The sequence below is a fragment of the Salvelinus namaycush genome, chromosome 21 (assembly GCF_016432855.1).
Source record: "Salvelinus namaycush isolate Seneca chromosome 21, SaNama_1.0, whole genome shotgun sequence".
In the NCBI taxonomy this organism is placed as follows: domain Eukaryota; kingdom Metazoa; phylum Chordata; class Actinopteri; order Salmoniformes; family Salmonidae; genus Salvelinus; species Salvelinus namaycush.
In genome coordinates, this window is record NC_052327.1 from 18,555,984 (window position 1) to 18,580,603 (window position 24,620).

The following is a 24,620-nucleotide window of genomic DNA, read 5'->3' on the forward strand; positions in this document are numbered from 1 at the left end:
GACATGAGGTTGAAGGAATTGTCCATAGAGAGCCGAGACAAGATTGTGTCGAGGCACAGATTTGGGGAAGAGTACCATAAAATGTCTGCAGCATTGAAGGTCCCCAATAACACAGTGGCCTCCGTCATTCTTAAATGGAAGAAGTTTGTAACCATCAAGACTCTTACTAGAGTCCTGGACTTCCTGACGGGCCACCCCCAGGTGGTAAGGGTTGACAACAACACGTCTGCCACGCTGATCCTCAATACTGAGGCCCCTCAGGGGTGTGTACTTAGTCCCCTCCTGTACTCCCTGTTCACCCACGACTGCGTGTCCAAACACGACTCCAACACCATCATTAAGTTTGCTGATGACACAACAGTGGTAGGCCTGATCACCGACAACGATGAGACACCCTGTAGGGAGGAGGTCAGAGACCTGGCAGTGTGGTGCCAGGACAACAACCTCTCCCTCAATGTGAGCAAGACAAAGGAGCTGATTGTGGACTACAGGAAAAGGAGGACTGAACAGGCCCCCCATTAACATCAACAGGGCTGTAGTGGAGCGGGTCGAGAGATTGAAGTTCCTTGGTGTCCACATCACCAACGAACTATCATGGTCCAAACACACCAAGACAGTCATGAATAGGGCATAACAAAACTTTTCCCCCTAAGGAGACTGAAAAGATTTGGCATGGGTCCCCAGATCCTCAAAAAGTTCTACAGCTGCACCATCGAGAGCATCCTGAGCAGTTGCATCACTGCCTAGTATGGCAATTGCTGGGCATCTGACCGTAAGGCGCTACAGAGAGTAGTGTGTACGGTCCAGTACATCACTGGGGCCAAGCTTCCTGCCATCCAGGACCTATATAATAGGCGGTGTCAGAAGAAAGCCCATAAAATTGTCAGAGACTCCAGTCACCCAAGTCATAGACTGTTTTCTCTGCTAACGCACGGCAAGCGGTACAGGAGCACCAAGTCTAGGACCAAAAGGCTCCTTAACAGCTTCTACCCCCAAGCCATAAGACTGCTGAACAATTCATCAAATGGCCACCGAACTATTACAATGACCCCCTCCCCATTTCTTTTTACACTGCTGCTACTCACTGTTTATTATCTATGCATTGTCACTTCACCAGTACCTACATGTACAAATTACCTCAACGAACCTGTACCCCCACACACTGACTCGGTACCGGTACCCCCTGTATATAGACTCGTTATTGTTATGTTATTGTGTTACTTTTTTTATTTGTATTATTTTATTTTTTTACTTTAGTTTATTTGGGGAATATTTCCTTAACTCTTCTTGAACTGCACTGTTGGTTAAGGACTTGTAAGTAAGCATTTCACGGTAAGGTCTACAAATAAAGTTCACGGTAAGGCGCATGTGACAAATAACGTTTGATTTGATTTGATTTTCGAGCTGGCTGCCCGGCCAAACTGAGGAATCGGGTGAGAAGGTCCTTGGTCACGGAGGTTACCAAGAACCCGATGATCACTCTGACAGACCTCCAGAGTTCCTCTTTGGAAATGGGAGAACCTTACAGAAGGACAACCATCTCTGCAGCACTTCAGGCGTTTATGGTAGAGTGGCCAGACAGAAGCCACTCCTCATTAAAAGGCACATGACAGCCCGCTTGGGGTTTGCCAAAAGGAACCTAAAGGACTCTCAGACCATAAGAAACAAGATTCTCTGGTTTGAAGAAACCAAGATTCTCTGGTTTGAAGAAACCAAGATTGAACTCTTTGGTCTGAATGCTAAGCTTCACATCTGGAGGAAACCTGACACCATCTCTACGGTGAAGCAGGGTGGTGGCAGCATCATGCTGTGGGGATGTTTTTCAGCGGCAGGGCCTGGGAAACAATTCAGGATCAAGGGAAAGATGAACAGAGCAAAGTACAGAGAGGTCCTTCATGAAAACTTGCTCCAGAGCACTCAGGACCTCAGATTGCAGCAAAGGTTCACCTTCCAACAGGACATCGACCCTAAGCACAGAGCCAAGACAGGACAAGTCTTCAGGACAAGTCTCTGAATGTCCTTGAGTGGCCCAGCCAGAGCCCAGACTTGAACCCGATCAAACATATCTGGAGAGACCTGAAAATAGCTGTGCAGCGACACTCCCCATCCAACCTGAGAGAGCTTGAGAGGATCTGCAGAGGAGAATGGCAGAAACTCCCCAAATACAGGTGTGCCAAGCTTGTAGCGTCATACCCAAGAAGACTTGAGGCTGTAATCGCTGCCAAAGGTGCTTCAGCAAAGTACTGAGTAAAGGGTCTGAATGTTTATGTAAATGTGATATTTGAGTATTTTATTTCTAATTAACTTGCAAAAATGTCTAAAACCTGTTTTCTTTTGTCGTTATGAGGTATTGTGTGTAGATTGATGAGGATTTCTCGTGGTCTGAATATTTTCAGAATGCACTGTAAAGGTACCATTTGCTGCTCATGGCATTTCACAGTAAACTTATATTTTGGATCAATGGTTGTGTGATGAAAGATGTTTCCAAACAAAATGAATGCACAAGAGGTTTTGAATATAAGACTTGCTGCGTTACAAATGTTACCAATTTGGAGTTTTGTATTAAGAGTTTTGAAAATTCACAACATACATGTGAAAATAGCACCAAAGCTATTGTTTTTTTAATTGTTTTATATACTGAACAAAAATATAAACGCAACAGGTGACAATTTCTAAGATTTTACTGAGTTACAGTTCATATGAGGCAATCAGTCAATTGAAATAATTTTGTTTGGCCCTAATCTATGGATTTCACATGCTGGGCAGGGTGGCAGCCATGGGTGGCCGCAGGCAGGCCCAGCCAATCATAATGAGTTTTTCCCCACAATAGTGTTTTATTACATACAGGAATACTCCTCAGCACCCCCCCCCCCCCCCCCCCCTTCTTGATATGCCACACCTTTCAGGTGGATGAATTATCTTGGCAAAAAAATGCATTTTTTGTGCGTATGGAATATTTAAAAATACATATATTTTAGCTATTGAAACATGGGACCAACACTGTAAATGTTGCGTTTATATTTTTGTTCAGTGTAGGTCAGTAGATCAGACAATGATATTTTAAGACAATGATAGACAATGATAGACAACTATATTTTTCAGACAATGATAGTTTAAACCCTTTACAATGAAGATCTGTGAAGTTATTTGGATTTTTACGAATTATCTTTGAAAGACAGGGTACTGAAAAGGGGACGTTTCTTTTTTTGCTGAGTTTATATTGTATATCTGTATGGTTAAGCCATTTTGTCTCAAATGGGAGTCAATGGGTTGATCCTCAATGAAGGAGTTGTGGGGAAACATTCTGTGTCCATTCCCCTGATTCAGATTGTGAAACCAAACAAAGAGGTGCAGACAGAGAGACTGTAAATCCGATGGCTGGACACTCTTTTTTTGACAATCCCTCTGAGACATGTTCAAAAAGTGTTGAAATGAGCCCTATCTTCTTAATGATCCTTTCTTCACAGGGAAAAACCTCCAGTGCCATGGCTCGGGCCTTGGAGCCGCTCCAGGGAATGCAGAGAGCTGCCGATTACCGCTTGCCACAGGGCTGTGTGTGTGTGTGTGTGTGTGTGTGTGTGTGTGTGTGTGTGTGTGTGTGTGTGTGTGTGTGTGTGTGTGTGTGTGTGTGTGTGTGTGTGTGTGTGTGTGTGTGTGTGTGTGTGTGTGTGTGTGTGTGTGTGTGTGTGTGTGTAGCACAGTATTTGGAGCACAGGGGTCTGGAGGGTACAAACTGGCCCCAGGGTACGGGAAGAGGAGGAAGGTATCTGGGCCAGCAGCCAGGGTCTGATGGAGCAACACACAGCACTCTGCCAATGGCACAGTGTGATGGAGTCCAGACCGGGGACAGAACATGAAGAAACAGGCTGCAGGAGAAATGTAATCAGTGGACGGGTTGTTGCACACTCAGCACCTGGCCAGGCCCGTACAAACAAAAATGGTCCATTAATGTTGAAATTAGTGCAACAATTATTGCAATATCCATATGTTATCACATTCTCCTCAAGGTTTTAATGCATGTTCTTCTAAATCATATAAACTGTGGGTAACTTAATACTCCACGCTATGATGCGTTTGGCGTTCCTCACAATGATATGGACTGGTTTTTGTATTTTTCATATTAATATGGCTGTAGAATTTAACCTTCATGAAAACAATTATTTAGAATTAAGTATTTTTGACATTTAATACAAGCTTCTCATTGACAAGGTCCTCCTGCCCTGGTATGCCTGTTTTGTTTGGACAGTATTATATGACCTTTTCATCAGGCTATGGGCAAAACTACCAAACACAATAAAGAGCAACGTATCAAAATAAACTAGAAAATAATTGTACTTTGAAATTGATTTAATTTAAATACGTATTTAGTATTTTAAAATACAGAAGTACATTTTCAAGTAGACGACACGAACAGCAAAAACATTCTCAGTAACGGTTCCAGAACCGTTTTATTTGCTATGGCTGGGATATGTGTTGTTTATCTACCTTAGTTGAATGCACTGACTCTCTGGATGAGCGTGTTTACCAAATGACTAATATGTAAATGTTTATGTGAAAATGGACATACCAAAATGAACTGCAAAGCACACAGGGTATTACACTGGACAAAAATATAAACGCAACTTGTGGTGTTGGTCCCATGTTTCATGAGCTGAAATAAAATATTCCAGAAATGTTCCATATGCACAGAAAGTTTATTTCTCTAAAAGGATGTGCACAAATTTGTTTACATTCCTGTTAGTGAGCATGTTTTATTTGCCAAGATACTCCATCCACCTTACAGGTGTGGCACATCAAGAAGCTGATTAAACCACATGATCGTTACACAGGTGCACCTTGTGCTGGGGACAATAAAAGGCCACTTTAAAATGTGCAGTTTTGTCACACAACACAATGCCACAGATGTCTAAAGTTTTGAGGGAACATGCAATTGGCATGCTGACTGCAGGAATGTCCACCAGAGCTGTTGCCAGAGAATTTAATGTTAATTTATTGTAAACCGTCTCCAAAGTCATTTTAGAAAATGTGTCAGTACGTCCAACTGACCTCACAACCGCAGACCACGTGTTTTGTGGGCAAGTGGTTTGCTGATGTCAACGTTGTGAACATAGGGCCCCACTGTGGCGGTGGGGTTATGGTATGGGCAGCCATAAGCTACGGACAATGAACACAATTTCAATTTCATTTCATTTCATTCTAGCCATGTGAAATCCATAGATAAGGGCCTGATGAATTTATTTCAATTGAATGATTTCCTTATATGAAATGTATCTCAGTAAAATCTTTGAAATTGTTGCATGTTGCATTTACATTTTTATTCAGTATGTTATTGGACTTGTTTCGGGGTCATGGCTAGATGGGATACAATTTATTAACCTAATTGTCCTAACCTGCTATGTTAATTCTCCTAAACCTGCTATGAAACGTCAATTTTGACAAAATATGTATCCCTTCTAGACTAAACCTTGATTTGGGCGGAGCTTATTGGAATAATATGCCATTTTTACATACACATTTATGTTTAGTTAATTTAGCAAATGCTCTTATCACACCATAGTCCCATCAGACTTCTGACACCAATGCAAGTTGAAAGGGGACCATAGTGATCTGCTATATAAAAAAAATGAATAGAAAGTATTTTGTATTTTGAAAATACAAATTACAGCTCTCGGAAGTATATTGTTACAAAATACATTGGACTATAGTTCATCCCAGTATAATACAAATGACAAAATACTCAGAAGTATTGAAATACATACTTCGATGAGCCACTACAACGCAGTGAGGCTGACAGTAATCTCCAACGAGGAGCCTGCCAAGGATGGAGCCGTCAAACGCCAAGGAACAGCAGGACCAGAAACAACAACCACCAGACCAGAAACCATGACCCGCCTGGAATTCAGCAGGGTAGTTCTCCAGAGAGGAATGGGCTTTGTGCCATCTGACGTGAACTGCCTCGTAAAACCCCCAGCGCCACAGGAATCATTTGAAGGCAGTTTCAGGACTCCCCAGTTACTAGAATAGTTTTGGTCAAAGTTCTGAAAGTGCGAAGATTCAGCCCCATTTAACTCTGAGCATACCCCCCTTTCCGACACAGAACCCAAGGTAGTTACAGTACAGTTCCACAATGAATGCATCCAGGACTACGACATACACGTTTGGTTAAGCAGTTTCGCCACCCTCAAGTCAGCGGCTAGGAGGGTCCTGGACGAAGACAATGTCTGGACTTGGGCACAAAAAAGGCTAGTAACCAGACCCAACCCGAGTGGGCGGAGTCCAACACCTCCCCAGCATAATCATGCTGGGAAACAACAGAGGCTCTGTCCACTGCTTCGGAATGCCCAAACTGTGCAGTACATACATAGAGCTGCCCCACGGAGGCACTAGCATTGAACACACCTACCAACTGTTTGCTCTGTGGTAAGGTGGGTCTGGGCAAGGGCCCTGTTTGCTCCTTCTTTCTTCCAGCTTTGCCGCTGCATCACTCATGCCCCAACACCAGGCCAATGGACATACCCTCCACCACCCCCATCCCCTGCTCCCTCTTCATCCCTTTCTCCCTCAACACTTATCCCTCTCACAGAATCAGACCAGGACTAGGAACCATTCATCACCACACTAGAAGAGGCGTGGAGGAAGGACCAAAGCTCTAGACCTATGCCCGGAGCGAGCAGGCCATAGGGGAGTACCATCACTGACCTATGGGTCTTGTGCTTCCAGGTGTGTCTGCTCACTGCTCAGGTTGTCCTTCCTCTCCTCTACAGACCCAAATCTTGACCTAGCACCTGCAGCAGCCCCAGTTACTGGTTCCTGTTATTTTTCTTCCCGGTCCCCAGCACCAACCCTTGGCCTCCAGTCCCAGTCCCAAGAGAAGTACCAACCCAGGTTTTCCCAGTCCAAGCCACAACACCAGCACCAACCCTGGAAACAGCACTGACCAACCACACCTGCCAATTCCTTTCAGCAACTGCCAGCCCAGACCACACCCCTTCCCCTACCACAACACAAGGACACAGACACATTGTGGACGGAGTGACCGATTGACTGACTATAAAAAATATATATGTATTGCTTTTGTTTTGTTTTTGTTTGATTGGATGACCCTTTGTTTATTTATCTAATTTAAATTGATTACGTATTGTTTGAATTGTTTATTTGGAATTTTAAATGAATTATGGATGTAATTTGAACTTTAAAATGTAATTCATTTTGGAGTAAATGTATCCTAAGTGCCTATGTACCTTCGGAAAAGTATTCAGACCCCTTGACTTTTTCCACATTCTGTTACATTACAGGCTTATTAAGAAAAAAACTATCTACACACAATCTACACACAAACAATCTACACACAATACCCCATAATGACAAAGCGAAAACAGGTTTTTATAAATTTTTTACACATTTATTAAAGATAAAAAACAGGAATACCTTATTTACGTAAGTATTCAGACCCTTTGCTATGGGAGTCGAAATTGAGCTCAGGTGCATCCTTTCTCCATTGATCATTCTTGAGTTGTTTCTACAACTTAATTGGAGTCCACCTGTAGTAAATTCTTTAGATTTGGAAAGGCACACGCCTGTCTATATAAGGTCCCTCACTTGCATGTCAGACAGTGCATGTCAGAGCAAAAACCAAGCCACGAGGTCGAAGGAATTGTCCGTAGAGCTCCAAGACAGGATTGTGTTGAGGCATAAATCTGGGGAAGGGTACCAAAACATTTCTGCAGCATTGAAGGTCCCCAAGAAACCAGTGGCCTCCATCATTCTTAAATGGAAGAAGTTTGGAACCACCAATACTCTTCCTAGAGCTGGCCACCCGGCCAAACTGAGCAATCGGGGGAGAAGGGCCTTGGTCAGGGAGGATACCAAGAACCCAATGGTCACTCTGACAGAGTTCCTCTGTGGAGATGCGTGAACCTTCCAGAAGGACAACCATCTATGCAGCACTCCACCAATCAGGCCTTTAGGGTAGATTGTCCAGACTGAAGCCACTCCTCAGTAAAAGGCACTTGACAGCCCACTTGGAGGTTGCCAAAAGGTACCTCAAGACTTTCAGACCATGAGAAACAATATTATCTGGTCTGATGAAACTGAGATTGAACTCTTTGACCTGAATGCCAAGCGTCACGTCTGGAGGAAACCTGGAACCGGAACAGGTGTTGGATCTGCAGAGGAGAGGAAGGACAACCTGAGCAGCGAACAGACACACCTGGAAACACAAGACCCGGAGGTCAGTGAAGTACTCCCACGTGTCTGCTGTACGTCATATACCAAGAGCCCACAAACTCAACTTTGGACCTTGAACCAAGTTTCACTAGGGACTGAATTAGGTCTGGGATTAGGGACTGAATTAGATCTGGGACACCAGGTATGTGCAATGAATTATCAGGTAGAACAGAAAACCAGCAAAACAGAGACCACCACGCTGCTTGGGGTCACCTTCCAGAGGGATGGAGATAGCTCCATCAGCTGAGAGGAGACCATCCACCATATCATGTTATTTTTGCATTTTATATCAGAAGGTGTGATGTGCAAAAAAATGTAATAAAAATGCAAACGTATGGAGCACAAACTTAAAATGATGGACATGAATGACATTTATCCTCATGGGTTGCCAAAGCCCCCAATAGGCCACACCTTTGGAATAATCAAACATGGGTTAATTTAGCCATCAGTTTTTATTCACTTTCATGCTGAATGTCTTTTTTTAATGTAATCCATAGATTATTTTCAGGAGGTGTGGCCTATTGGGGGTGTTTCTTTGAAATAGGTATTTTTGGCCACCCGTGAGCGAACATGTCATTCCTGTTCATTATGTGATGTTTGTACACTGTAAACATTAAGTTTTCTTCAATATTCTGCGCATTAAATATTTTAAAGGTCATGAACAGTCAAAATAATATATTTCATGAATTTTGATGATACTTGGATTAAACCAGATCAAAGAATGGAAAGTGAAGTTTGATCATGAAGTTACTGTTCCCCTGCCCTGTGTCAAACTATTTGGATTTAGGAAGCAGGATTGTTAAGGGCACATGGTGACATCACCCTAACGTTCTCATTTGAATACGCCAATGGTAACGTGATATTCTTCTACCCAATTTAAATAAATTATGCCTTGTAACCAACATCGGAGAAGGCGTGTTTGCAGAAGGGAGTGATTTATATAGCAAGATAGCTAATCTACTGGTGCCAACATTTGACTGTAAACTGTCAGCAAATATAATAAAAAAGTTTACAGTTTTCATCTATGGCAAAGATACTTATATGTTTCACTATTAATCTGTGTCTGGTGTTAGCTAGTTCCTGGCTAGCTAGGTCTTCAGCCAGCATGCAACAAAAGGGGTCTTTCAAGACTCCGATACAGTTGCCAAGTCAACACATGCATGTGTGCTGCTGTGTACTACATTACAAGCAATGTGCCAAATGGGAGATGTATAATTGATGCAATGTCAATGTTTGAGTTGCTTTGTGTATCACCAAAGTAGGAAAAGAGAATAATGCTGCTCACTACATTCAAGTTGTTTGTCATAGGGGTTTCAAAGAGCTGTCAGTTAGGGGGAGCTCATGAATATAGGCCCCCATGCCCACTCAGCCTATCTGTTCAAACTTCCTAGTAGTCAGACATGAGTGATAAAGTACTTTTTCTACACAATGTAGCATTTTTATCTAAAACAAATATTAAGGGTAATATTTTAGTTACTCTGTGATGTTCGTCGTCGGAATGAGACCAAAGCGCAGCGTTGAAAGTGTTCATAATTTAATGTTCACAAAAACACTCAAACAAAAGGAGAAAACAAAAGCGCACAGTTCTGTCAGGGAAACAACCTAAACAGAAAACAACTACCCACAAAACACAGGTGGAAAAAAGCTGCCTAAGTATGATTCTCAATCAGAGACAACGATAGACAGCTGCCTCTGATTGAGAACCACACCCGGCCAAACACAAAGAAATACAAAACATAGAAAATGAACATAGAATGCCCACCCAAATCACACCCTGACCAAACCAAAATAGAGACATAAAAAGCTCTCTACGGTCAGGGCGTGACACACAAAAATATATTTTACATAGGAATAAGAATGACTGTTCAGTACCTTTTTAATATACAATTAATAACATTGTTTAAATAATATAAAGTTGTAACTATTCCAACGTTGGGATACGCATAGGCATTTGAGGAACTCAACTTGTGTAAGCCTCATTAAGCTACCAATGTGTCAGTGCTCACCCTTAACATGTGTTGACAATACAACAGAATAGATTGACCAGAATTACATGTACTCTCACAGGTGGCCAAAAATAACTATTTGACAGCCACGCCCTATTAAGCCAAGCCTCCAGTCTTCTGATCTAACGCTGTGGATCATAGCTCAATAACCCAACTGAAGCCTTGTTCACAGTGCAGGCCTTAATGCTCGGATCAGTTTTGTTTTTTAAATCCATTTTGGACTACTGACTGTCCAAACAGCAAGTTACAAGTAACCAAATCGAATTTGTGTGTGTTCAGACGGCAGTAATTTGCTGACATGGCTACGCTAGTGGTCATAGTAACAACAGGTGTGTGTTCGCAGTGGTGTAGGCTGATTGGTGGTGGTGCTCATGCTTCCTATCGCTCAGAAGTTATGTAGCAAGCTAAGGTGGCAACAATGCCGGCCACGGATGTTTCCCAGTTGCTTTGAATGTTCTAAAGTATAGTGTAAGAACACTTTTAAAGCCTCAAAGAATAAATTATCCAACTTTCAAAACAAGTCATTTTTGGTTAGCCACAGCAGTCAACTAGCTAGGTAGCCACAGCAGTCAACTAGCTAGCTAGCCACAGCAGTCAACTAGCTAGGTAGCCACAGCAGTCAACTAGCTAGCTAGCCACAGCAGTCAACTAGCTAGGTAGCCACAGCAGTCAACTAGCTAGCTACCCACAGCAGTCAACTAGCTAGCTAGCCACAGCAGTCAACTAGCTAGGTAGCCACATCAGTCAACTAGCTAGCTAGCCACAGCAGTCAACTAGCTAGCTAGCCACAGCAGTCAACTAGCTAGCTAGGTAGTTGTTTAGCTTTCTAGCACATTCACTAATTTGTTTGTAAACAATTAACAAGCAAGTTAGCTACCACATGTTCTTGTCAAAACTTTAAACAGAGTAGCTAGCAAGCAACAAGATATGTCAAATAACAGTCTAAAAGCCACTTGAGGGTAAATAAATCAGATTTGACCATTCAGACACAAGTCACATGGCCAGGAATCAGATTTGTATCTGATTTCAAACCACCTACAAAGGTAACATGGCTACACTAGTGGTCATAGTACAGGTGTTTTTTGGCTGTTCAGACTGCGGGAGAAAGAACAGATTTGAATCGGATATGCAAATAAATAGGATTTGAGTCACTTCAAACTGCCAATGTGAACAAGGCTTTCAAGTGACCCAACTGAGTCACCCAGCATATTTTAAAAGTGTACTCTCTAGGGCCAGTGGTGAGCTGTGGAGGCAGAGGGGGGCATGACAGGGGATTCAGGGAACTAGTAGGGGGCACTTGAAGTGGAATGTGTGTGTTTATTTTGCCACTATTTAACAGGTAAGTCATTGAGAACACATTATATTTTACAATAACGACCTGTGTGTTTGTGTGTGTGTTTATGTTTTTAACATGGTAATACAGGTATATAAACATTGAGTAAATGTAGATATGAGGGCACAAAAGTAGAGCATGAAAGTTCTTATAATGCCCATATTTAGTGTTATTGATGCTTCTGTGACATTCTTTCCTACGACATTGGCAAACAGCGACTAGTGGACAGAGTTGGATGATGCGGACTGTTCTTGCCTTGCTCTCTCATGTCATTTCATTGTTAGGAGGCGTCCTGAACAAGGAAAAGACATGGGGAGAATCTCAATATCATTCTTCTCGAGTCCTCTCGCCCCTCCTCCTTCTCAAAACCTATTGGAGGAGAAGGACAGAGAGGAGGGACCTCTGGCTTTGTCATCCAATGGTTGTTGAGAAGGAGACGAGGAGCGAGGACGCGAGGTGTGACAATTGAGATCTTTTAATGAACTTTTTCTATTCGTTGAAATGATAGGTGTGTCAGGGGTGTGTGCTTATTTTGCCTCAGCTGTCAGTTATTACGTCAGTTCCGGCGGGTGGGTCGAGCTCTGTGGTCTGTGTGGTGGTGAATTTTGACAGCGACAGCGTTGTTTAGGAGACAAACAAGGACGTGTAGAAGGGGGCTATTTTTCTCTCCTCGTTCCTCCCGATCTCGCACTGACAGTTTCTCAACGCACCTAGATTTCTGACGATATGGCGGCTTCAGATCGGGCTGTCTACTGTAAGGTAGATCAATTTGAGCGCTTTATTACTGCACATATCGATGTGAATTGCATTACTTTATGTATATATGGTGTTGACAGAATTGAAATGTTACGATTCGAATTTGCCTAATTTCATCGACTGATGTTTTTGATGGAATTTATTCCATTCATATTTATAGTTTGAGCAAAATAACAGAAAATCTATGAATAGATAGTGTTGCAACAACATACCTGGGGCCATTGTTATTGTATAATCTGATTTCACATCGAGCACGCCGGCGCATCCGACATGGATATCGATACATGCTTTTCGTGATGTAAGGCTGTTCATAACTCCCGTAGTCTGTTACTACTATGAATAAACAGCTGCCCATGAGAGTTTTGTGACAGTCTTATACTCCAAGTTGCACATGCAAGACATTGTTAAGTTATTTTTCCCACGCATAGACTAGGCTACATGTTGCACTGCACAGTCCTTGAATCAAAGTAACAAATGTTTGCCCTAGTGGAGCCTTACCCTAATCATGGGAGCTTGAGAGAGATGTTCTATTTTAGGATATGCATTTAACTTATAGAACATGTTCAAGATTTTTCTCATTGCAGAAGTGTTAAGTTAAGACAAAAACATATGTTTTATTGTCCCATGCACCAGTTAGCCTACACTTTGAAGTTTATCTTGATATGTCAAATAGGGGCGAGAGGTGGTGTTGAGGACATATTCAGTGATGGAGCTAAAATGTTTGTCTGGAATGACAGTTGTTGGAGCGGCATGTAGCCTAGAGGTTGGAGCATTGGGTTCGAATCCCCATGTCGACAAGGTGAAAAATCTTGAGCAAGGTACAGTACTTAACCCCAATTGCTCCAGGGTCGCTGTTGATAATGGCAGGCCCTGGCTGTGACCCCACTCTCTGAGGGTGGCATTCAGTGCCAAATTGCACACTTCCTCTGTGAGTCTGAAACTTGACCCAAATCCTGCTGTACCTGTCCCAGTCCAACCAAGCTACAGGAATGCTGCCTGGGTTTTTCCACATCCAGGCTTGTTGAGATTTTAACCCATTTGTTGCCTTCTTTTAGTCATCCACAATTTTTCTGAATTTGTTACACATGGGTCACAGTATTCTCTGTGAGGCTTGGTAAGGATATACTGTTAGACGTTTTGTAATTGTATCAGTAACTTGTATTATTAATCAACAGTATTATATTGTATAAACTGAATACAATAGATTACCGTAGAATGCACAAGACCTTTCCGTAGAATGCACAGTAAAATACCATAAATGTGTTTTACAATATTAATTATGGTGCATTGTGGAAGGGGAGTCTCTGACAATGCACCATAATTAATACTGTGTTACACATTTACTTTATTTTACTGTGCATTCTACAGTGTTTACAGAAAGGTATTGTGCATTCTACGGTAACCTACTCTCTTCAGTTTAGGGAGTCTCTGACATATTTCAAGGTCTGCTTTAAATAAGCTATATTTGGGGAAAGGGGATACCTAGACAGTTGCACAACTGAATGCATTCAACCAAATGTGTCCTCCACATTTAACCCAACCTTTAAATCAGAGAAGTGCTGGGGTTTGCCTTAATAGAAGCCCAGGAAGCAGTTGCTGAGATTTTTCCACCTTGCCGGCTCAGGGATTCTAACAAGCGACCTTTCAGGTCCAACGCTCTTAACAGCAAGGCTACCTGCCGCCCATATTTGTTGCAACTGTGAGTGAGAATGCTGTATCCCCACAGATATGATAATATACTGTATTTTAGGAATTCTACAAACCTTGTCCTGAAACGCTACTGGCCAATTGCTGCCAGTAATTTACTGTGATTCAGATTACAATATCAATACTGCATTTTTGGAGTGCCAAAACCCTTTTGAACACTAGTGGGTGTGTGGTATTGTTGTTTCTTACTCATTAACATATTTTGAGGTGTGTCTTATAAGCAGCTATATTTGTTTCACCCGTTGGTGAGAATGCTGTACCAATTTAACTGGTATGTGGTAGTGGTTCCCTAACAATTATGTTTATATAGGATACAGATCAAAGTAGCAGCAAAACTTTTATTTATTTATTATGGAGTTTGGAGAGCTAAAACTACTAAATATCAAGGCATTAAACCTCTCTCTCACAAAGCTACTCTTAGAGAGGCACATCTGATGTTTAAAAGGTGGCTCTTTGCTGTTATACAGATTAAAACTATCAATTTCTGGTGGATTGACAATGGAACCCTGTTTAAAGTAACCTTATTTTAAATGAAGCTATACAGAGTTGGCTACAATTCCAATTTTATCCTCCAGAAGAAGCAATACAAAATTATAACCAACTAATCGCAGCTCTGCCACAAAAATGTAAAAGGCAATTACTTAAAAGAGAAAGGAATGAATTTGTTTGTCTGCCACCAATTAAAGATCATAAATGGTTTTAAAATAGCTAATATAAATCGTTAAAAAATCTGTTTCACTTTTTGTCAAGAGGGTTGACCACTATGCTACGTACAAGATAGTTGGGAACAGATTTTCGATGTCCCAATACCATGGCATCGGGTTTATGAACTGATATACAAGACAACAACTGATGCATCAATTTAGCTTTTTTCAATATAAGATATTATATCAATTTCAACAGTCAGACAGTTGCAGACTCTGCCATGAGGTAGAATCTGTAGAGCATCTCTTTTGGTACTGTCCATCGGTAGCTTGTTTTTGGAGTCAGGTCCAGGAATGGTTGTTATGCCATAATATCAGGGTGCGGTTGGACCTGGAAACTCTATTGTTAGGCAATTTGAAGGACCACAGTCAGTCAATAGGAAATATCATTGCTGCCTTGAGTAAAATGTTTATTTTCAGGGCAATTTTGGCACAAATGTTGCAAATGGGGAGGTTCAAGTCCAGAGTGTGACGCCATGGGAGAATGGAGGGATGTATTGCTTAGGGAAATGTTACAATGATGATTTATTGGGAAATGTGGGTTGATCTGTGGCTGTCTGAAGGGTAGAATTGATGAGCGTTGAAATAGTTATATACACAAATGTACAGTGTAAATGTTTGAGGTCCTCCAATCAGGGGTGAGGGTGGGCGTAGGATTATTGTATGTTTTGCTTTTCGTTATTTATGTTTTGTGGTTTGGCTTCACGCTGTGTGCTGGTCCGGGTAGTTATGGGTACGCTCGCTTCCACGCTCAGCTGGGTGTCGGACGGGGCTTGGTTTTTCCCGCCCTTGGAAAATCACTTTGGGCCGGGGGCAGGGCCTTGCCGTGCTTGCATCTCGGGGCGGGTGGTGGCGAGCACACCCTCTGACCAGAGAACCTTTAATATTTGAGTTGCTAGCCATGTCCCTTTGATCTGTTTTGCCCAGTAGTCACTGTCAGTTTAGATGCTTTTGTTAAAGTCTAAATTGCAGGTGATATAAAACACAAAATATCAGTTAGTATGCTGAAATATACAGTATAAATAGTTAAATATGCACTATTAGAAAATGCTGATTTTATTTTCAATACAATTCAACAGCAAAGTACTGTTTTGCTGTTTTATTATATATTTACTGCAGCAAACTGTAAATGATGGTTTATTGTGGAGAAATATTGTGGGAAGAGAAAGAATCGCTGATCATATTTTAAGGCTTTGTTAGTGGGTATATTTGTTGCATCCTTTAGTGAGAGTGCTGTACCAATTGAAGTGATATGTGGTAGTAGTTCCTTAATAATACAATTTATACTGAATAAAGATATACTGAAAAATAAATGCAACAATTTCAAAGATTTTACTGTGTTACAGTTCATATAAGGAAAACAGTCAATTTTATAAAACATTTTAGGCCCTAATCTACGGATATATCATATGACTGGGAATACAGATATTGCATCTGTTGTTCACCAATACCTTTTAAAGAAAGTAGGGGCGTGGATCAGAAAACCAGTCAGCATCTGGTGTGACCCCCATTTGCCTCACACAGTATCTCCTTTGCATAATGTTGATCAGGCTGTTGATTGTGGCCTGTGGAATGTTGTCCCACACCTCTTCAATGGCTGTGCGAAGTTACTGGATACTGGCGTGAACTGGAACACGCTGTCGTACACTTCGATCCTTATATGCTCAATGGGTGACATGTCTGGTGAATAAAGCAGGCCATTGAAGAACTGGGACATTTTCATCTTCCAGGAATTGTGTACAGATCCTTGCAACATGGGGCCGCGCATTATCATGCTGAAACATGAGGCGATGGTGGCGGATGAATGGCACGACAATGGGCCTCAGGATCACGTCACTGTATCTCTGTGCATTCAAATTGCCATCGATAAAATGCAATTTTGTTCATTGTCCGTAGCTTAACCCCACCATGGGGCAATCTGTTCATGACATTAACAAACTGCTCACCCACACGACACCATACACGTCTGCGGTTGTGATGCCGGTTGGACGTACTGCCAAATTCTCGAAAACGATGCTGGAGGCGGCTTATGGTAGAGAAATTAACATAAAATTCTCGGGCAACAGCTCTGGTGGACATTCCTGTAGTCAGCATTCCAATTGTACACTCTCTCAAAACTTGAGATAAAACTGCACATTTTAAAGTGTCCTTTTATTGTCCCCAGCACAAGGTGCACCTGTGTAATGATCATGCTGTTTAATCAGCTTCTTGATATGCCACACCTGTCAGGTAGATGGATTATCTTGACACAGGAGAAATGCTCACTAACAGGGATGTAAACAAATTTGTGCACAATATTTGAGTGAAATAAGCTTTTTGTGCGTATGGAACATGGCACCATGAAACATGGGACCAAAACTTTACATGTTGCGTTTATATTTGTGTTCAGTACCACCAGATATCTTATGATATACAGGATATCTGACTATATCTGGTTAGTGCTAATACAATACTGAGATATTCACTGTAACTTTGATGCCAGAACAATGAAATACAGTGTAATACAGTATTTTGGTAGATAGTGTGGTCTACAGCTTATCATGAGGTACTCTACCTCAGGCAAGCAATACCTTGAGACTTCCTTAATATTAGACATCACGCACCAGCTGTTATTGACAAATAGACACACACCCCCACCCTTCGTCTTACCAGACATAGCGGTTCTGTCTTGCCGATGCACAGAAAACCCAGCCAACTGTATATTATCCGTGTCGTCGTTCAGCCACAACTCAGTGGAACATAAGATATTACTTTTTTTAATCTCCCATTACTAGGATAGTCTCGAACGGAGATCATCCACTTTATTCTCCAGTAATTGCACGTTGGCCAATAGAAAGGATGGTAGAGGCGGGTTACCCACTCGCCGACAAATTCTCACAAGGCACCCCAATCTCCGCCCCTTGAATTTCCGTATTTTCTTTACATGAATATTGGGGATTTGGGCCTGGTCTTGGAGAAGCAGTATATCCTTTGCGTAGGACTCATAAAAAAAAAAATCTTTGTCCAGTTCGAGGTGAGAATCCGCTGTTCTGATATACAGAAACTATTTTCGGTCATAAGAGACAGTAGCCGCAACATTATGTACAAAATAAGTTACAAACAATGTGAAAAAAACACACAAAATAGCACAGCTGGTTAGGAGTAAAACGGCAGCCATCTCCTCCGGCGGCATCGTGGGCGGGTGGTTTGCCGATGTCAACGTTGGGAACAGATTGTCCCATAGTGGCGGTGGGGTTATGGTATGGGCAGGCAGAAACTACAGACAACGAACACAATTGCATTTTTATCAATGGCAATTTGAATGCACATAAACGCCATGCCGAGATCCCGAGGCCCATTTATTTCAAGGTATCTGTGATTAAAAGATGCATATCTGTATTCCCAGTCATCCGTAGATTAGAGCCTAATGAATTTACCAATTGACCAATTTCCTCATATGAACTGTAACTCAGTAAACTCTTTGAAATTGTTGCATGTTGCATTCATATTTTTGTTCAGTATACAATTATTTTCAAAACCAATGGATCCTTAACTTAACATTTTCAGTAACGTTTATAGACACGTTTTAATTGCTGTGACTGTGATAAGTGTTATTTTTATCAACCTTCATTGAATGCAGTGACTGCAAGTTGCTAAGGGCAAGAGTGCCCTCTAAATTACCAAAATGTAAAAATTAAAACTTGCAAAGAACACTGGGTAATATGTCGCAGCATGGGTAATTCCAGTAATATACTGTAAATCAGAATGCAGTAAACATGTTGGTACTGTAAAATGGATTACCATAAAATGAAATACAATAGCTGTAGTGTCAAATAAATTACAATAACTTATTGGCACATTGCTGCCAGTAATGCACTGTACATTTTACTGGAATTGTTTTACATTCTAGCCTGGACACAAACTGACTGCAGTGGTAGTTGATGGTTACATAATAATTATCTTTGGTAGCTGCCTTGGGGCCTTTGTCCATACTGCCAGGGGTGTGTGGAGGTGGAGTTTGCCTTTAGTTCAAAGGTCACCCTCCCATCAGTGAAAACTTTCCACACTGGCCCTTATCATGCTTCAAAGTTCTGCCATGGTTGCATATCCCAAAGTGTTCATGTTCCTGCACAAGGAGGTCTACTCACTTTCCTTCTTTTGTGCATGTAGGCTAAACTATGTTGATTGCAAGCTGAAGTTCCTGAGGACCGCATTTTCAGTTGCAAATACTTTCTAGAAATTGATCTGATATTGATGTATGAAATATTCCTCAAGAGTCCTTCAATGTGCACCTGCAAAACTGTTCTTTCCGCTGCACCAATGATACAGGGGGATTTGAGCTGCAGGACACTTCTTCCACCAGCAGCAAGTTGGTAGTTGCCTGTTGAGTTGGTTACTGACAGAACCCAATGGATCTTCTGTAGCTTTCAAAAAGGTATCATTTCTCATCAGAGCTTTCCATGCAACTTCACATCATGGTGCACGGCGCTATAGTGTAGAACCACTGCAGATGAATAGTACCTGCATAATGGCTATGACCCACAATCTCAGGACATAGTCCCTTCCTAACCATCTGTTGTACATGTTTAGTCTATTCCTATGGGAGCAATGGGATACTTCTCCTGTTCTGTTCTTAGGCAGTATGTTTCTAAGTGGCTTGGCTGCACTGTGAGAGACTTGTCTGTAGGAACTTGACATTGGTGGAAAAAGTACCCAATTGTCATACTTGAGTAAATGTAAAGATACCTCAATAGAAAATGACTCAAGTGAAAGTCACCCAGTAAAAAACTATTAGAGTTAGTATGAAAGTATTTGGTTTTAAATATACTTAAGTATCAAAAGTAAATGTAACTGCTAAAATGTACTTAAGTATCAAAAGTAAAAGTACAAGTGTAAATCATTTCAAATTCCTTATATTAAGCAAAGCAGACGGCCACATTTTCTAGATTTGATTTATTTACGAATAACCAGGGTCACGCTCCAACTCTCAGACATCATTTACAAATGCAGCATGTGTTTAGAGATTACGCCAGATTAGAGGCAGTAGGGATGACCAGGGATGTTCTCTTGATACGTGTGTGAATTAGACCATTTTCCTTTCCTGCTAAGCATTCAAATGTATGGAGTACATACTTCACGACATTCCTGAAGAAAAGTAAAAGTAAATATTATTAGTCAAGTCATGTACAGATACCCCCCAAAACAACTTAAGTACTACTTTAAAGTATTTTTACTAATGTACTTTACACCACTGGAACTTGAGCCCTGTAATTGTCTTGGCTGCTTTAGACAGCTGCATAGAGACACAGAGCGATAGAAAGACAGAGGGGAGGGCTTTACTTTTTCCCTCCTCAAACAGGACTTTCCGGTTTCGTCTTTACTGCTTTCTTTCTTGCATATATCACCTTTGATTCTCTGTGATTCCAAAAACAACATGTCAGTAGGTTTACAACACATCGTCCTCTTTCAGAAGCCTGGTATGCGTGTTCATTAGGGAGGTGAGAGTCCTTCTGAAGACAAATGTCACCATAGAGCAGTATCAAGAGGCTGCTGTAGTTCAGAGAATGTGATCATGGAGGTATCGGCGAGCGTGTGGGCATGTTGGTAACTCTGTGAGTGCATGCGTGCGTTGGTGCATGCACGTGTGTACTTGTTTGGCGACGTGTTTATGTGTGTGTACTTCTCTGCCTGCGCAACTGACTATGTGAGGATATGTGCGAGTCTCTTAAAGCCGATTTATGCTTGATGCGGATCGGAGGCTCCGTACGGAGGGTGTGGTACAATTGCGGCACCTCCAGATGCCAAATCAAGCTCCGTATGGCGATGCCGTGCGTCTCCCAAATGTTTTAACAATGCAGAGGGCTCCATTATAGCTCCACATTGACATGATTGGTTGACGGTAGGTCAGGCGAAACGTCCTGTATAAACACAAACTCCCTTCCCTGACAACTTCCTTCACAACAGCTCTGCTCTGCTCCTCAAAGTGCAAGAAGTATGAATCCCCTGACTTCTGCAGAGGCCGCATCGCAGTAAATGCTATACAGCCAATGCAAACGCCGGATTGACAATGCTTTTTGCTTTACTCTGCTATCCACTCCTCTTAGATGCTAAGGGATCAGTAACCCCACAGCACTCCCATTGATGTCAGAGACTACAGGGCCCTTCTGGTATTTCTCAAGCCTGTGTACACTCTTAGAAAAAAGGGTTCCAATAGGGTTCTTTGCAGAGGGATAGGTTTTTTTTATCAGAAAACTTTTTGAAATAAAGTATTTTTTAATGATTCTTCAGATGGCAAGAAGGGTTCTATATAGAACCATATATCATCTTTCCCAGCATGCTCTATTGCGGGTGATTTTCAGAATTGTTTGTTTTAATATCTGTTTTGCATATACATTGATTGGTTGATTAATTTCATTATTATTTTTTATTTAACCTTTATTTAACTAGGCAAGTACAACGACGGCCTACCGAAAGGTAAAAGGCCTCCTGCAGGTACGGAGGCTGGGATTAAAAATTTAAAATACAATAAAAATATAGGACAAAATACATATCACGACATGATAAACACCACAACACTACATAAAGAGAGACCTAAGACAACAACAGCATGGCAGCAATACATGACAACAAAGCATGGTAGCAACAGAACATGACAACAACATGGTAGCAACACAATATGGAAGCAGCATAACATGGTAGCAGCACAAAACATGGTACAAACATTATTCGGCACAGACAACAGCACAAAGGGCAAGAAGGTAGAGACAACAATACATCACGTGAAGCAGCCACAACTGTCAGTAAGAGTGTCCATGAATGAGTCTTTGAATCAAGAGATGGAGATAAAACTGTCCAGTTTGTGTGTTTTTTTGCTTGGCATCTTAGTTAGTTTTGCAGCTGGGGTGTAAGAGGAGCGATTACGATAGAGGAAGCCAAGTCTAGATTTAACCTTAGCCTGCAGCTTTGATATGTGCTGAGAGAAGGACAGTGTACCATCTAGCTATACTCCCAAGTACTTGTATGAGGTAACTACCTCAAGCTCTAAACCCTCAGAGGTAGTAAACAAACCGGCGGGGAGAGGGGCATTCTTCTTACCAAACCACATTATGTTTGTTTTGGAGGTGTTCAAGAACAAGGGTAAGAGCAGAGAAAGCTTGTTGGACACTAAGAAAGCTTTGTTGTGGAGTGTTTAACACAAAATCCAGTGAGGGGCCAGCTGAGTATAAGACTGTATCATCTGCATATAAATGGAGGAGAGAGCTTCCTACTGCCTGAGCTATGTTGTTGATGTAAATTGAGAAGAGCGTGGGGCCTAGCATCGAGCCTTGGTGTACTCACTTGGTGACAGGCAGTGGCTGAGACAGCAGATGTTCTGACATTATACACTGCACTCTTTGAGAGAAGTAGTTAGCAAATCAGGCCAAAGACCCCTCAGAGACACCAATACTCCTAAACCGGCCCACGAGAATGGAATGATCTACCGTATCACAAGCTTTGGCCTAGTCAATAAAAATAGCAGCACAACATTGCTTAGAATCAAGGTCAATGGTGACATCATTTAGGACCTTTTAAGGCTGCAGTGACACATCCATAACCTGACCGTAAACCAGATTGCAAACCAGAAAGAATACTATAGACATCAAGAAAGCCAGTCAGTTGATTATTGACAAGTTTTTCCAACACTTTTGATTCACAGGGCAAAATAAGAATAGGCCTATAACAGTTAGGATCAGCTTGATCTCCCCCTTTAAATAAAGGACGCACCGTGGCTGCCTTCCAAGCAATGGGAACCTCCCCAAAAAGGAGAGACAGGCTTGGCGATGATGATAGGGGCTGCAACCTTAAAGAACAAAGGGTCTAGGCCATCTGACCCAGATATTTTTGGGGGGTCAAGTTTAAGGAGCTCCTTTAGCACCTCAGACTCACTGACCACCTGCAGGGAGAAACTTTGTAGCGGGGCAGGGGGAAAAGAGGGAAGAGCATCGAGGCTAGTCGCATTAGAAGGTGTAGGAGAGGGTGATTAAAGAGTGGTGATTAAAGAGCTCAGCCAGATCACGGACGACCAAGGGGCTGAACCTGTTTTTAATGCTCATTTTCTTTATGGGGGTGTGTTGGTTAACAATACCACTGAAAATATATAAAAAAGAAGGTCCAAGCGTCTTCGACAGAATGGCTCAAGCTGATTCTATACCATTTTACAGAGGCCAATTCATGAAGGAAGGCTTGCTCATTAATGTTTTTTAGCAAGCATCTATGACAAATCAGGACAGGTCATTTTACTGAGCAGCCATTACGAACACAGGCTGTTAAACAGTGATCACTAAGGTCATTACAGGAAACACCAGACTGATACCTATCAGGATTATTTGTGAGGATAACATCAAGGAGAGTAGCCTTTTCTGGGTGTTTGGAGTCATACAATGGGATTGGTAATAATCTGAGAAAGATTTAGGGAGTCCCATTGCTTTAGGACTTGGTCAGGTTGTTTAAGCATGTCCCAGTTTAGGTCACCTAGCAGGACAAATTCAGACTTAGTTTAATTGGCCAGGAGCGAGCTTAGGGCATTTAGGGTACAGGCCGTTGCTGATGGTGGACGATAACACCTAGCAACAGTCAACAAAGAGCTATTTGAAAGTTTAATGCTTAAAACCAGCAAGTCAAATTGTTTGGGGACAGACTTGATGGAGACAACTGAGCACTGAAGATGTTCCTTGGTAAAGATTGCCACTCCACCACCTTTGGAAGATCTGTCTTGACAAAAAAGGTTATAACCAGAAAGGTTAACAACAGTGTTTAAAACACTCTTTCTTAACCACGTCTCAGTAATGACCGAAACACATCTGGATTAGAGCTGTGAACCCACACTTTCAATTGATCCATTTTAGGTTATAAGCTTCTAGTGTTAACGTGCAGAAAACCCTGAAATCAGTGAAGCAGATATCAGAGCACAAGTCAGAATTGGGGCTACCAACAGTAGATGGGCCAGGGTGTACATACACATTTCCAGATATCATCAGCAGTAATACAATCAAGGCACAGCAGAGGACAGGGAGAGCTCTGATGTGTTGATTTTTTATGACATTTGAATGTGCATTAGATGGCAACAAGATAATATTGTACAGCAATATCATCAGGTAACATGAATACAAAGCCGGCGAGAAGTTAGAATAGGATGGGAGGCCTTGTAACCAATAGAGAGTCAGAGTCCCGAGTGTGGGAACAAACATAGTCTGTCCCACGGTTGGGTAAACAAGCAAGTTCATAGTCAACAAAGCATGCAAGAGTCACGAGGCAAATAAAGCACAATTAAAAAAATCTAATGACTTGGGGCTAGCCATTGTAAGTTCAGAGTCACTCGCCCCAACAGTGCGTGTGTGCTGGAGGCGAGTGAAAAGTCGGGAGAGGCAGGATTGTGGCTGGGGTACCTGTACCAGACGGGAGACAGGCCAGGGCAGATGGTGAACAGATCGCCAGGTGCAATCCAAACAGCAGTGCAGCAGGCAATGGGAGTAGGTGTCACACTCACTTGGGAGAAGCTTTTTTCGGGAGGCAGATTCCTTGTAAAAAATCACAGTTAGCTAGCTGATGTAGCAAGTCTCTGTCCATCATTTAGTTTCCATGTGGAAAAGGAAGTCATTAGCTAGCTATATCTCTTCAGTTTCGGCTTTTGGAGGTTGCAAGAAGGATATCTTCTGATATGATCAAAGCAACAATATTGTTTCTTATTGAGATAATTTACAATTGAAGTGTCCTGGCTGCATATCAGTTCAAAATAGAGATTAATCCAGGGGTTACTGTATTGTAATGACCTCTGCACAGATGGAGGGGGCTTCAAAGGTCTCTGCATTTGGGTGGGGGAGGCTGTGAAACTCTCCTGCCAGGGCTTTGAGACACCTCACTTCACACCTC

General features: G+C 42.0%; 1 protein-coding gene across 1 annotated transcript in view; it reads left to right on the plus strand.

Annotated features, from left to right (window-relative positions):
* The first annotated feature begins 12,155 nt into the window (after window positions 1-12,155).
* LOC120066152 (peroxisome proliferator-activated receptor alpha-like) overlaps window positions 12,156-24,620 on the plus strand; it is a 66,812-nt gene continuing 54,347 nt past the window's right edge. The window contains exon 1 of the mRNA XM_039017312.1: window positions 12,156-12,324. The gene's annotated coding sequence lies outside the window, so the exon portion shown is untranslated. The remainder of the gene's footprint in view (window positions 12,325-24,620) is intronic.